Source organism: Astyanax mexicanus, chromosome 1 (assembly GCF_023375975.1).
Source record: "Astyanax mexicanus isolate ESR-SI-001 chromosome 1, AstMex3_surface, whole genome shotgun sequence".
Taxonomy (NCBI): domain Eukaryota; kingdom Metazoa; phylum Chordata; class Actinopteri; order Characiformes; family Acestrorhamphidae; genus Astyanax; species Astyanax mexicanus.
Window position 1 is genome coordinate 78,762,447 of NC_064408.1, and position 12,602 is coordinate 78,775,048.

General features: G+C 38.2%; 1 protein-coding gene across 2 annotated transcripts in view; it reads right to left on the reverse strand.

The window, feature by feature from the left end:
* sipa1l1 (signal-induced proliferation-associated 1 like 1) overlaps nt 1-4,363 on the reverse strand; it is a 111,334-nt gene extending 106,971 nt beyond the window's left edge. The window contains exon 1 of one of the 2 annotated variants that reach the window (XM_022663250.2): nt 4,082-4,363. The gene's annotated coding sequence lies outside the window, so the exon portion shown is untranslated. Of the gene's footprint in view, nt 1-3,598; nt 3,884-4,081 lie in introns of those variants that run through there. The other variant, XM_022663255.2, reaches the window with a different exon arrangement.
* Between the last annotated feature and the right edge of the window lie 8,239 nt (nt 4,364-12,602).

Here is a 12,602-nt window from a genome sequence, read left to right on the forward strand (position 1 = left end):
ATACTGTAATTTAGACCAAATACTGTCACTAGACCAGAGCATTAAGACTCAATACTGTAATTTAGACCAAATAGTGTCATTAGACCAGAGCATATGAACCAAACAAAATAAGTTAGACCAAATACTGTCAATTGACAGTATTTAAGGCATTTTACTGCCATTTAAACCAAATACACTCAAGAAAACATGGCACTCTGGTCAAAGACTGCCATGCAAACAAACTACTGTCACTGGGCCAAAGCACAACTAAAGCCCAAATACTGTAAGCTAACCTTAGCATACAGTCCATATACTGTCAGAGGGCTAGAGCACAGCTATGAATGAAATAATACTAATATCATACTTCTAAAAAGCCCTTCCCAAACAAAGACTACTTCATGAATTCACCAAACAACAATGTATAATTTAAAGTTACTCAAGCAAATACATTAATTGTTTGGGTTATTTGAATTTAAAGACATAAAGACATAAGAGTTTTAAGTTTGTTTTGTCTGTAGTAGTATAATCACAATCTGGACACAAAGAGAATTCCACCAAGCAAAAGCTGAAGCATTTTTTTATATAACTGTAATGAATGCAGATTAATAACTTTCACTGTGGTCTACCTGAATGTAATCTAAAAGAAAATACTGAAACAGCAGCCATGATAGCTCTGGTGAAAACTGTAAGCCAACTGACGGTACAGACTTCAACAGAACATGAATGTTAGACATTTAAGGCACGAAAGAGCACAAGCCACCACTCCAAACTGGGGCCAGCTCTTCAAATTCACCCCCACTTAAACCACACTTACGTGCTGACCACTACACAGCGAACAACCACCCACGCACCCAACCAAGACAAAGCAAAGAGATGCAAATGAGCCAACAAATCAGTGAAGCTCTCACAGGGCTGAAGGCAGCAAGAATTGTCACCAGTCAGTCTAACACCACCACCTGCAATCTGTAGAACTATATAGGAACTAAAATAAAGAAATTGCATAGTTTTTATAAATGAGCCTTTACTTCAGCAGGTGATTAATTATATTTCTGATAAACACACTCTTTTAACTCGTTGATTTAGACACATTTAATATAAAATATAGCAGTGATATATGTAAGCATGGTTGTTAAGTGCATATAATACATAATTAGACAGACAGACAGATAGATAATCCACACTGTTGATTACAAAAATTAGTTGACTCCAGATTTCAATAATCAACCGCAGTGGTATGAAAACGTTTAGGCAATCCTGATCATTTTCATGATTTTCCTTTATAAATCTGTTCCTTTATAAAGTAGCTGTTTGGATCAGCACTTTCAGTTAAATACATCATATAGCAGATGATCACAGTGATATTTGAAAAGTGAAAGTGAAATTTATAGGATTTACAGAGAGGGTGCAATAATTATTTAAACAAAATTAGGAAGGTACCTACAAGTGGACAACCTTGTTGTTTTATTGATTTGAATCATTTTAGCACTAATTATTAGAACAAAACATTTGTTTGGTAAACTCATTGACCCTTGACCTACATACATATGTGAATCCAATTATGAGAAATGGTTACCTCTCAAATGACCTGAAATTAAAAGATTGTTCAACATCATAGTTTAGAAGAAGGATACTATAAGCTATCTCAGATTTCAGCTGTCAGTTTCCACTGTGAGGAACATAGTGAGAAAATGGAAGCCCACAGGCACAGTTCTAATTAAGACCTGAAGTGGCAGACCAAGAAAAATCTCAGATAAACAGAGGAGAAGGATGGTGAGAACAGTCATAGTCAATACACAGACCAGTTTCAAAGACCTACAACCTTGTCTTGCTGCAGATAGAGTCACTGTGCATCGTTCACTATTGAGCAGCACACTTTGAACAAGGAGAGGCTGTATGAAAAAGTAATGCAAAAGAAGCCTTTTCTGTGCACATGCCACAAACAGAGTCACTTGAGGTATGCTAAAGACCATTTGGACAAGCCATCTTTATTTTAGAATAAGGTTCTGTGGACTGATGAAACTAAAATTGAGATATTTGGAGGGCGGTATGCATGGCGGAAAGTGAACACAGCATTTCAGGACAAACACTTGCTCCCCATAGTAAAACTTGGTGGTGGTTTCATCATGCTGTGGGCTTTGTGGCCAGTGCAGGTACTGGAAGAGGCTTGAGAAGCTGTGCCAAGGCTGGATACTTCAACAAGACAATGACCCTAAACTCTGCTCAAAATCTACTGAAGCATTGAGGCAGAGAAGCAAGTACAACATTCTAGAATAATCATCTCAGTCCCCAGACCTGAATATTATTTTTTTTTTAAATTCCATCGAAGCTGACTGAACTGGACATGTTTTGTAAAGACGAATAGTCCAAAATACCTTCAACCAGAAACCAGACTCTCATTGGAAGCTATAGGAAGAGTTTAGAGGCTGCAGGTATTTCTGCAGAAGGGGGATTTACTAAATAGTGATGTAATTTTTCTATTGGGGTGCCCAAATGTATGCTTTCAAGACTTATTGCACACTTTGTCAATCCTATAAATTTAAGTTCATCTGTGTTAATCTGCTATATAACATATGCAACTGAAATTGATAAGCCTAACAAACAATGATTTATGAAGTAAAATTTTGAAAATGATCAGGGGTGCCCAAAATTTTTCATACCACTGTAACTGTTAACTTATAAATCCAATGCACTAATGCAGCACATAAAGTGCTGTGGACAGAAACTCACTCAGTTTACACTGAGCACATAAGGCTGTGCCATATCGTATCATACGCAATAATATTTTTGAATATTGTGAATGATATGAAACCCTTAAATATCCTTAAACACCCTTAAATGCTATATCACCTAACGTTACCCCTAATCATCACATCAGAGTACTACTTTTTTACTGTTTTTAGCTAAGGAAAAATTCACACTGTTCCGTTACCCATGATATATCTAGTAGAGACAGATAATATCTGTTCAGTACCATTTATTTTACTTCAGTCCTGGATATATGGAGATATATGGAGTTCATTATTATTATTAGTATCATGACATTGTGGGTCATTGACTTCTGTTACAAATCTGATCAAATTCTTGTATTTTTTTTTAATCTCTCAGTTAGAGGTGTGCCATATTGTATCATATCGTATGCAATATTAAACTTGAATTCATAAATTTTCAGTGTTTCAAAGTATTATTACCGCGAAAATACCATGAAATATCGTGATATTATTTTAGGGCCATTTCGCCCACCTCTAGCACTCGCACAGATATCATATTTCAGACATATTTCGCATTTAATATTAAAGAGCAGTGCCCACGGGAAAAGAGATGGGGGACATGGCAAAAATAATCGTTGACTAGACAACTAATCAGAAAAATAATCAAGAGATTATTTGACTACCAAAATAGTCATTATTTACAGCAGCCATAGACCATAGTAGCATATCTAACTAGTTAATTATCTACGCTAACGCTAACTATGTACGCTAGCTAGGGTTAGATAGCAGGCGATTTCTCTTCGTTTAGACACTAGTCGTGCACACATGCTGTTTGTGATGCTGTATAGAACCACTTCAGGTGTTTAATAGCACAGATTTTGTGCATTGTGTGGTGAACTAGCCAGCATTACCTCGCAATGGACACAGACCCTGCTCCTGCTTCTCCTGCTCTCTCCACAGCTGGAGCTGCTCAGAACGCAGCAGAGGATCCTCGCCTCACTCTTCACTGCTCGTCTTGACCGTATAAACACCTCGAGTTCCCCCTCTCCTCGCTCTCTTCCACATAAACCAGACCTTACACTGAGGTTCACTCGACGACAGCAGACGAAGCGCAGCGATGAACGTGGCTAGACAGCTTAATTAAAACAAATAGAGCCGGAGAGAGAGAGCCCGCAGCATCGCTGCCACCTGTAACTCTGGCTGGCTAACCGCTGCTGCTGCTGCAGCTCGCTGCCCGGTTTCTAGATGCGCTGGACGCGCTGGCACCATCAGCTCCACCACAACAGACCCTCACTCAAACCACAGCCTACACACATAACTTACAGTAAAGCGCTCTCAGTGTACAGAAGAAGAGTGTACGGTTTAAACCGGTGCAGTAGTTACTGTGAACTTACCTTCCCACCTCCTCCTTCTCCTCCTCCTCCTTCTTCTTCCCGCTGGACACTCACTTTCCCCCACCCGAGCGAAATATCGCCCTAAAACTCCACACCAGCGTCTCTCCGCCGGGTAAACACTTCCGACGGCTCGGGGCTCCTGTTCGCCCCCACCGGGGGCTCTGCTCGTGTTTTTTATGACGGTATTTAAGTGTTAAAGCGCCCCTCTCTCGCTCCGCGGCGCCGCTCTATCTCTCCGTCTCTCTCGCTCACAAACTCAACTGCTCAACTTCCAACTTCATACAAAGTTGAAGCTGCCGCTGACGTCACGGGAAGCCAACCACCAACGGCTCTCCCAAAAATCTCGCGATACTTCGGAAGTGAACGAGAAGAAAAACGGAGCACTGATTCAGTTTCACTGACCTGTTCTTTCCCACCAACCGCATCATGATTATTACTCCAATCAGTTTATACCTACTTACCTGAATGTATTATTTTATTTGTTTAATTTATTTTATTACATTACTGATATTTCTGCTCTCTAATTTTATTATTATTATTATTATTATTATTATTATTATTATTATTATTATTATTATTATTATTATTGTCATTTATTTATATATTTATTATTTTCTAATCTTAGATTTTATTACTGGTATTTTTGCTGTCATTTTCCTCATTCATCATTTCGTTTTTAAGCTTTTCAGTTAATTTTATTAACTCTTAATATGCAATTATTATTGATGTTCAGTGTTATTGATACACTTTGCAAATAAAAAAATGCATTTAGGTATATTTTTTAAATATACTTAACATGGAAAAGTACATACTTTTATCATTACACTGAATACATACTTAAATGCATCATTTTAAACACATACTTAAAATTTAACCACTTATCTGACCACATTAGGGCTGCAACAATATGTCGACATAATCCACAATGTTGATTATAAAAATTTAGTGGACTCCAGATTTCAGTGTCAACAAATTGTTAACTTGTAACTGAAGTTTAATGAGGGTTTAAAGTAAGGGTGGGTGATATGGCCCTAAAATAATATCACTTTCTCTTGGCGATATGACAAAACACTGAATTACAAAAAATATTTAGCCCTAGGTAGGGCTATTAGGTACATTAACCCTAGTTTGAGGGTTAATGTACCTAATGCTAACTACTTAGCCAGTATCGCAGACACTGTACAGATCTGAGGAGAAGCTTGATTCAGATGGACATGTGAACTGATCGGACCAGTGATTAAAAAAAAGAATCGGTTCACAGGCGTGATTCATTCATCACTGCTGAACACGGCGTTGCATAAAAACCCTGTGGCGACTGGAAGGCGTTGCTCTGGCAACAGCACAGTTTCAGCACTGCAGTCTGTCTCCATCATGGTAGCTGGTGTTTTGTGGTGGATGGAGATGGACAAGGCTGAGAGGAGAGAGTGCTGATAAGTGGAGCAAAATCACCTAGATTGATGGTCAGTGTGTATAAGTGCTACACGAGCTAGGGCTGTGTCCACCTGCTACAGTGCTAATTTGCATAGATCACATGTCTCTCTTTCTCTCTCTCTCTCTCTCTCTCTCTCTTATAATTCAGTGACATTTTTTGTTTGTGGTCATTGCATAATGATGAACTGAGGGAGCACTGCTCTCACTGACATGCAGATCAATCACATGCATCAACAAATCAGCTTCAACCTTCACTTACAGCAGTATTTCTCTGTCGGTATCACGCACAGTATACTGTGCCCTCAGGTACTTTTGGCCCTAATAACTTTTGAGATTTAATTTTTGAGAATAAGATTTGTATTTATTTTTAATTAAACTTGGTGGACAATTTTAGAATTCATGAAAAGGTGGTTGATCTAAAGTTTTAAACATTTTTAGATGTTCATCATGTCTTTGTTCAGTTTCAAAGATACTTAGATTTTCTAAGATTATTTTAGATATATAACAGGATGGACAGTTTATCATTTTTATATTTGTTACACAGTTTCACATCAGCAAATGTAGACAGTTTGCCAACCCACAACCTATAGTTAACACTAGTTATATAATTTACTGTCATATTGTTCGCTATGTTATTATCGGGTTAAATGGTAGGTTTTGACATCAGGTGACCACAGAATTTTTTTTTATTCATTTCAATTAAAATCTTAATAATTTGTTTTATTTTTGTCAGAAAGGGAAACAGTCAACATATTCATTATTCATTGAAATAGTTGAGTTGGTGTAAAATAGTGATGAGAGCTGACGTTTATGTTTAGTTTGTTTTGTGTTATAATGTTATAAATGTTATAATCTTAAGACCCCAAAATCCAATGTCTTCCATGCATGACATATCAACACCATATTTACTCAAAATAAGAACTTTTGGTTGTGTGATATGGTGGCCAAAACCCAACCTTTAAAGAAAACCTGTTTGGTTATTGATTGATATGTGATTGATTTCAACATCTGTACAACACTGGGGTCTGACCTTAATGCAATTTTCATGTACACCAAGAAATTAAACATCTGTTCAACAATGCAATACATACAATATCTTATTGATGTTAACTTTAAGTCCGGTGCCTGCTGGGCTGTGGTATGTGGCATTACAACATTTGAGAAAGGATTCTTATAGCCAGAACAACCTGTAAAAACATGCTTGTTTCTACTGACATTGCATTTATTACATTTCAGTGACATTCCTACTCAGAGCAACTTAATGGTTGCTTTTAAGTATTGAGATTTTTATCGCGTCACATAGGTAAGAGAATGTAGCATTAGGAGTTTTGCCAAAGGCACTTATTTGTGTAGTGTGGTGTGCTTGCCAAGCTGGGAATCAAACCCCAGTTTGCCACGGGAAGGTGGTGTCGATACCCACCATTAACACCAGTCACATCAGCTCAGTGTTGTTTTCCTTGGCAGTTTGCATCCATGAATTTGGAGGGGATATCTTCTGAAGAAGTACTGAAGCAAGAGGTGTGTATGTTTTGCTGCTGAGCTTAGTATCAGAATGACTCTAGAATTGCTGCTGACATCCCTTTTAATATGGATTTTGCCATATATAGATACTGATGTTGGATTGTTCTACCTAACCTGGGGGCTTTATACTCCTTTAGCCATTACTGACTTCTTTAGGCAATGACTGGCATTTGGAATGATGAGCATCACATTATATTGATCTTTGAGATTTTCCAAGCTGTGTGTACAGCTAAACGCCTGTGCCAGCAACAGGTGCAGCTCAAATTAACTGAATTACACTGACAAATATCATGGGACAGGAACTAATATTTTTACATTACATTTGGCAGACGCTTTTGTCCAAAGCGACTTACAATAATGATGTACATTTAGCAATAGAGAGGTCAAAGTGGACAGTGGGATAGAGGAGGAAATGAGGTGGAACAGATTAGAAGAAAGAAATTAGGTTAGAAGAAGTTTGTTAGAGGTGTTGAAAGAGCAAGTGCTCTTTGAAGAGTTCTGTCTTTAGGGGTTTATTAAAGGTAGTGACACTCCTGCTTTGGTAGAAAAAGATAGTTTGTTCTACCATTGGGGAACTAGGTAGGTAGAAGTGGTAAATGCGTCGTAAATAGTCTTGTGTCCCATGGAAGCTGGATGTATTCAATTTTGAAATATCGCAATACATTTTGCAGAACACATAGATTGTGTTGTCAATATTTTCCACTGTTGCACAGTCCTAGTATTAGTCCCTCATGTTTTCCCAGAACTGTGCTAAAGTGAGTTAGATATATGCCTGAAACATTGCCATAAGTGAGTGACTCATATGTAGAGTTTCTCAATGCAGAGGGTGAATTCTGTCATTGAGTGACAAACTGCAGGTTGGAGAAAACCTTATTGGTGGCGTCTTTGCTCTCCAGGGGATGAGAGAGCTTGTATTATTCTACAAATTGCTTTACAACTTCTACAGATTTGTGAAATTGTGTGGCATGTAGAGAGCAGTAAGCTGCTTAATGATCCTATTTGCTTCTTGCCAACATTGTCACTTGTGGGACTTCCTTTGAATAAGCGCTTTCCTTCAAAACAGGTGACATCTAATCTTCTCACCCGTCATTCATCTGGCAGTGTATTTATTATAGAAATAGTTTTGTTTTGTTTCAATAGTTGCTGTGCATAGTATTGGCTTCTCATTCTTTAGGATCTTCTCACTCTTTAAAATATAGATGCTACAAAGGTTTATTTGAGTGATGTCATAAAATAATAATAATACCACAATTAGTTTCGACCCTTCAATGTGATCGTATTTTCTCATCCTCTTTAACTCAAAATCTTTTAATAAACAGCGATAATGGAACTGTGGAATAATCACAATAGAACACTCAAGGTTTGTGCTATATTGGTAATATTGGCACTGCTGTGCTGTTAGATATTGTGCCAACCTTTACGTTGAATCAGATACATGGGCCCCTGAAGTCCCTGAAGAAACATGGTGTATTTTTGTTTTACATAAAAAGTGGTGAGCACCACATATTAAGTGGTGAGCACCACATATTAAGTGGTGAGCACCAGCTACTAAGTGATGAGCACCAGATAGTATATTCACTGGTCTGTACATGACTTCACAGACTGCTCCATTGTGCTGTGCACATGCTCGGCAACCCTCCATCCTTTAATCATGGATTTATGAATATTTGGAGTCACAGCAAATATTAAAAAAAATATTAAAGGCAAAAGAAGAATTAAAGCAAATTAAAGATGATAAGGTAAGGTTATCTGTTTAGACCGTTATTAAAATCATATTTATTTAGCTAGCCATTTGTTATCTAATGTAGGCTGCTTTTGCAAAGATCTAGCCAGCTAACCTGATGCTAGCTAAGTTAGCTTAAAAGTCTTGCAGTGCTCTCTGTACAATATAGTGTGTGTGTGTTCAGAAGCAACTAGCTGGCTATCGTTAGCTCTGGGCTTATGGCTACCTTTAGCTACCTAGCTAAAACATTCCACACTGAAATAAAGTAGTTAACGTTAGCTAACCTAGCTAGCTAGCTAACTATATTTCACTGTGGACCATCTACTCAGCAAGGCAGATTAATTTAAGTTGTTAAAGTTGTCTGTCAGTTTAAACTATAGGTAGCTAGCTACCATTATTTGGTGCTCACCACTTAATTTGAATGCTTACCACTTTTTTTTGTCATAAAAATACACTATGTCCCTTCAGGGTCTCTGTAGTGAGCTCATTCAAGTTTTTTTTTTACTTGTGGGAACATAACTGTACATATTTTAAGGTTAAAATCCTGGTGTAACATAAATACCACAACAATTTCATAACATTTTGTTCAAAAAATTGTATCAGAACTAGTTATAATAAACATAAAACATTTAATTAAAGCACTTTAATTGGTTGAACAGATCTGTAAAAGTAAATATTACACTGTTAAAAGAAGCTAGTTTTATGTCCAGCGCTAACCCAGCACTCCTACATTCTGTATAAGAAAAATAAGGTCAGATGAACGAATGCAGAGGTACACACTGCCCTGTGATGCTCACCAGGATGTTCAGTATACTGTATGTCACTTAGGGACTTCATGAGTTCATAAAAAGAAGAACTGTAAGGAATGCTGTTAGGAGCTTTACACATCTTTTAAAGGGTATGTGAAACACACTTTACTATAGGAACTTTTTGGATAACTAAGAATCATATATTCTGTAAAGAATTTTTTATTGTTTAAAACAATTCACATTAAGGGAAGATTCCTGAAACCTTAAAGTTATTCTGTGTTACAAACTCTCTCTATCATGAAATGTCTTCTTAAAACCCACTTACACATTTTTTACACATTACCCTCCCTTTTTGGGGTTTATTTAACTTATGATAACAGTGTGATTGATCATTATAAGAGGTGTGAACAATTCTGTGGTTTAAAACAGATAACGTATTGGATGTAAATGTTTTAATAAGATTTTCCCGTAGATCACATTCCAGATTTTTTGGATTTGCAAGATATTGGTGAATGAATCACATTGTTTATTGTTATGAAATCACAAGCGGTTGTCCTATGGCATCTCTAAACCTTTGAACTGAACTTTACAAAAAAGAAGAGAAAGTTTAGTGCCCACAGACATGAAATTCCAGTGGCAATATCTGACGCCCCCTGGAGCACGACCGTGGCAGTGTATTAATGAACTTGCTGTCTGGAGTATCTTGTGGGTTGGCCCTGGATGCTGGGTATTGGAAAGAATGGCCCCATTCATCAGCTCCACTCAAGCAGAGCAGAACACTAATATAAAATGACATGGAAAAGGCTTGTTCCTGCATATTGGACTGTTGTCTGGCTCGACACACACAGCGTGCGAGGAATCAAAGCAATGGTTGATGCAGCGATTTGTCTAACTGATGCAGAGGGAATTTTGTATGTGGAGCAGTTAAGCAGACCTAAGCTGTTTAGTGCTGCTGCTGGAGCGGTCCGGACAATGGAATCAGCATAACAATGGTCAGGGTCTGAAAAGAGAGCTTGGTGATGGCACTGCCCACATTCTTGTACTAGCATTCCTTATATTTAGATGCATATTAGGTCTGTTATAATGCGTTACTTGTCAGTGTACGCTCATAAATATATGGGAAATAGTTTATTATTCAGTTCTATGACTCATATAGAAACCTATTCATAGGGAGTGTATTGGCTTCCCGTTCCAGTAGCCTATAACACATGAAGCAGATCCAGCACACTTTGAAACTATTACTCATCACAGTCCACCTCTGAAAAACACATATCTGAAAAACATCCCATTCTCACTGAAAATCTGTGAGATTAATGAGCTAATTATTAAAAAGTTTCAGAACACACTAAAAACAGCTTGGAGAGAGAGAAAGGTAACAAAAACAGTGACAGAGACATGAAAGAAGAGAGAAAGGCAGAAAGAGAATGATAGTGAATGAGAGGCAGTGAGAGGTGGCGTGAATGCAAAAAATAGGAAAGAAATAGCAGAATGTGATTAAGAAGAGAAAAGATAGAGTGCAAGGAATATGAATGAAAAAAACAGAAAAATTATGAAAAAGGAAAAAAACAGAATGAGACAACAGAGAGAAAGATAGATCGACAGAGACAAGATAGAGATGGAAGAGAAGAAGAGAAAGAGTGGAAAGAAGGAAAATGAGAGAAAAAAGATGGTCTGACATTGAAGAAGAGAAAGAGTAGAGGGAAGAAAATAGACAATGAGAATAAAACAGATAACGAGAAACTGTAAAAAGAGTGAAAAGATGAAAGAATAACAGAGATATAGAGGGAGAGGAGAGAGAAAAGTGAGAATAGAAGAAGAGAGAAATATTACCAACGGGAAAAAAATCATGAGAAAAGAGAGGAGAGATGGAGAAAATAAGAGTGAGTAGTGGAGAGTAAGACATAAAGACAGAAGACAAGAAAGAGGGGATGAGAAAGAGAATGAAAGGAAAGTGAAAATGAGAGAGAGGGAGGAGAATTGAAAAAGGAATTGAATGAGAAAAAGGAGAGAGAAGGTGAATGGGGAAAAAGGGCAAGAAACAGAAGGAGAGAATCAGAGAGAGGGAGAAAAAAGAGGAGAGAGAATGTAAAAGAGAGAGAGATAGATAAAGGAAGAAAGGGAGACAGAGAGACAGATAAAGAAAGAGAGGCAGTGAAGGTGAAAGAGAGAGAGATAAAGGGAGAGAGGGAGACAGAGAGACAGATAAAGAGAGATTGGCAGAGAAGGTGAAAGACAGAAAGAGACAGATGAAGGCAAAGAGGTAGAGAAGGTAAAAGTGTGAGGGCGATAAAGGGAGAGAGGCATAGAAAATGTAAAAAAGATATAGAGATATAGAAAGAGAGGCAGCGAAGTAAAAGAGAGAGATAAAGGGAGAGATAGAGACAGAGAGACAGGAAAAGTGAGAGGCAGCGAAGGTGAAAGAGAGAGAGAGAGAGATAAAGGGAGAGAGAGGCAGAGCAGGTAAAAGAGAGAGGGACAGATAAAGGGAGAGGAGGAGAGAAAGTGAAAGAGAGACAGATAAAGGGAGAGAGTGACAGAGATAAATAAAGACAAGAAAGAAGGTGTGTGTGTGAGAGAGAGAGACAGAGAGAGAGAAAGAGAGAGAGAGATAAGTAAAGAGGAGAGAGAAGGTGAGAGAGAGAGATTAAGGGATAGAGGGGGAGAAGGTGAAAGAAAGAGAGACATAAAGAAAGATAGAGAGAGACAGATAAGAGAGAGAGAAGTTGTGTGTGTGTGTGTGTGTGTGTGTGTGTGTGTGTGTGTGTGTGTGTGTGTGTGTGTGTGTCAGGATGGTGTTTAGCATTCCTCAGTGTGCTCCTCCAGCATTAAGAGAGCCGGTGTGAGTCACTGTGGTGTGAAAGCACAGCGCGGCATCGTGGGAGGATGACATCACGGCGATTGGCAGAAGTGCCTTGAAGCTGGACCCCCCCTCCCACATCAAACGCCTCCGCCACATGCGCACACAGCCCAAAAATAATAGTGCAGCGCATCTCTCCTTCCTCTATCTCTCTTCTCTCTCATGTCTTCTCTTTTTCCTGTCCTAAGAAAGCACTGATTCTCTCTCTCTCTCTCTCTGTCTCTCTCTCTCTCTCTCTCT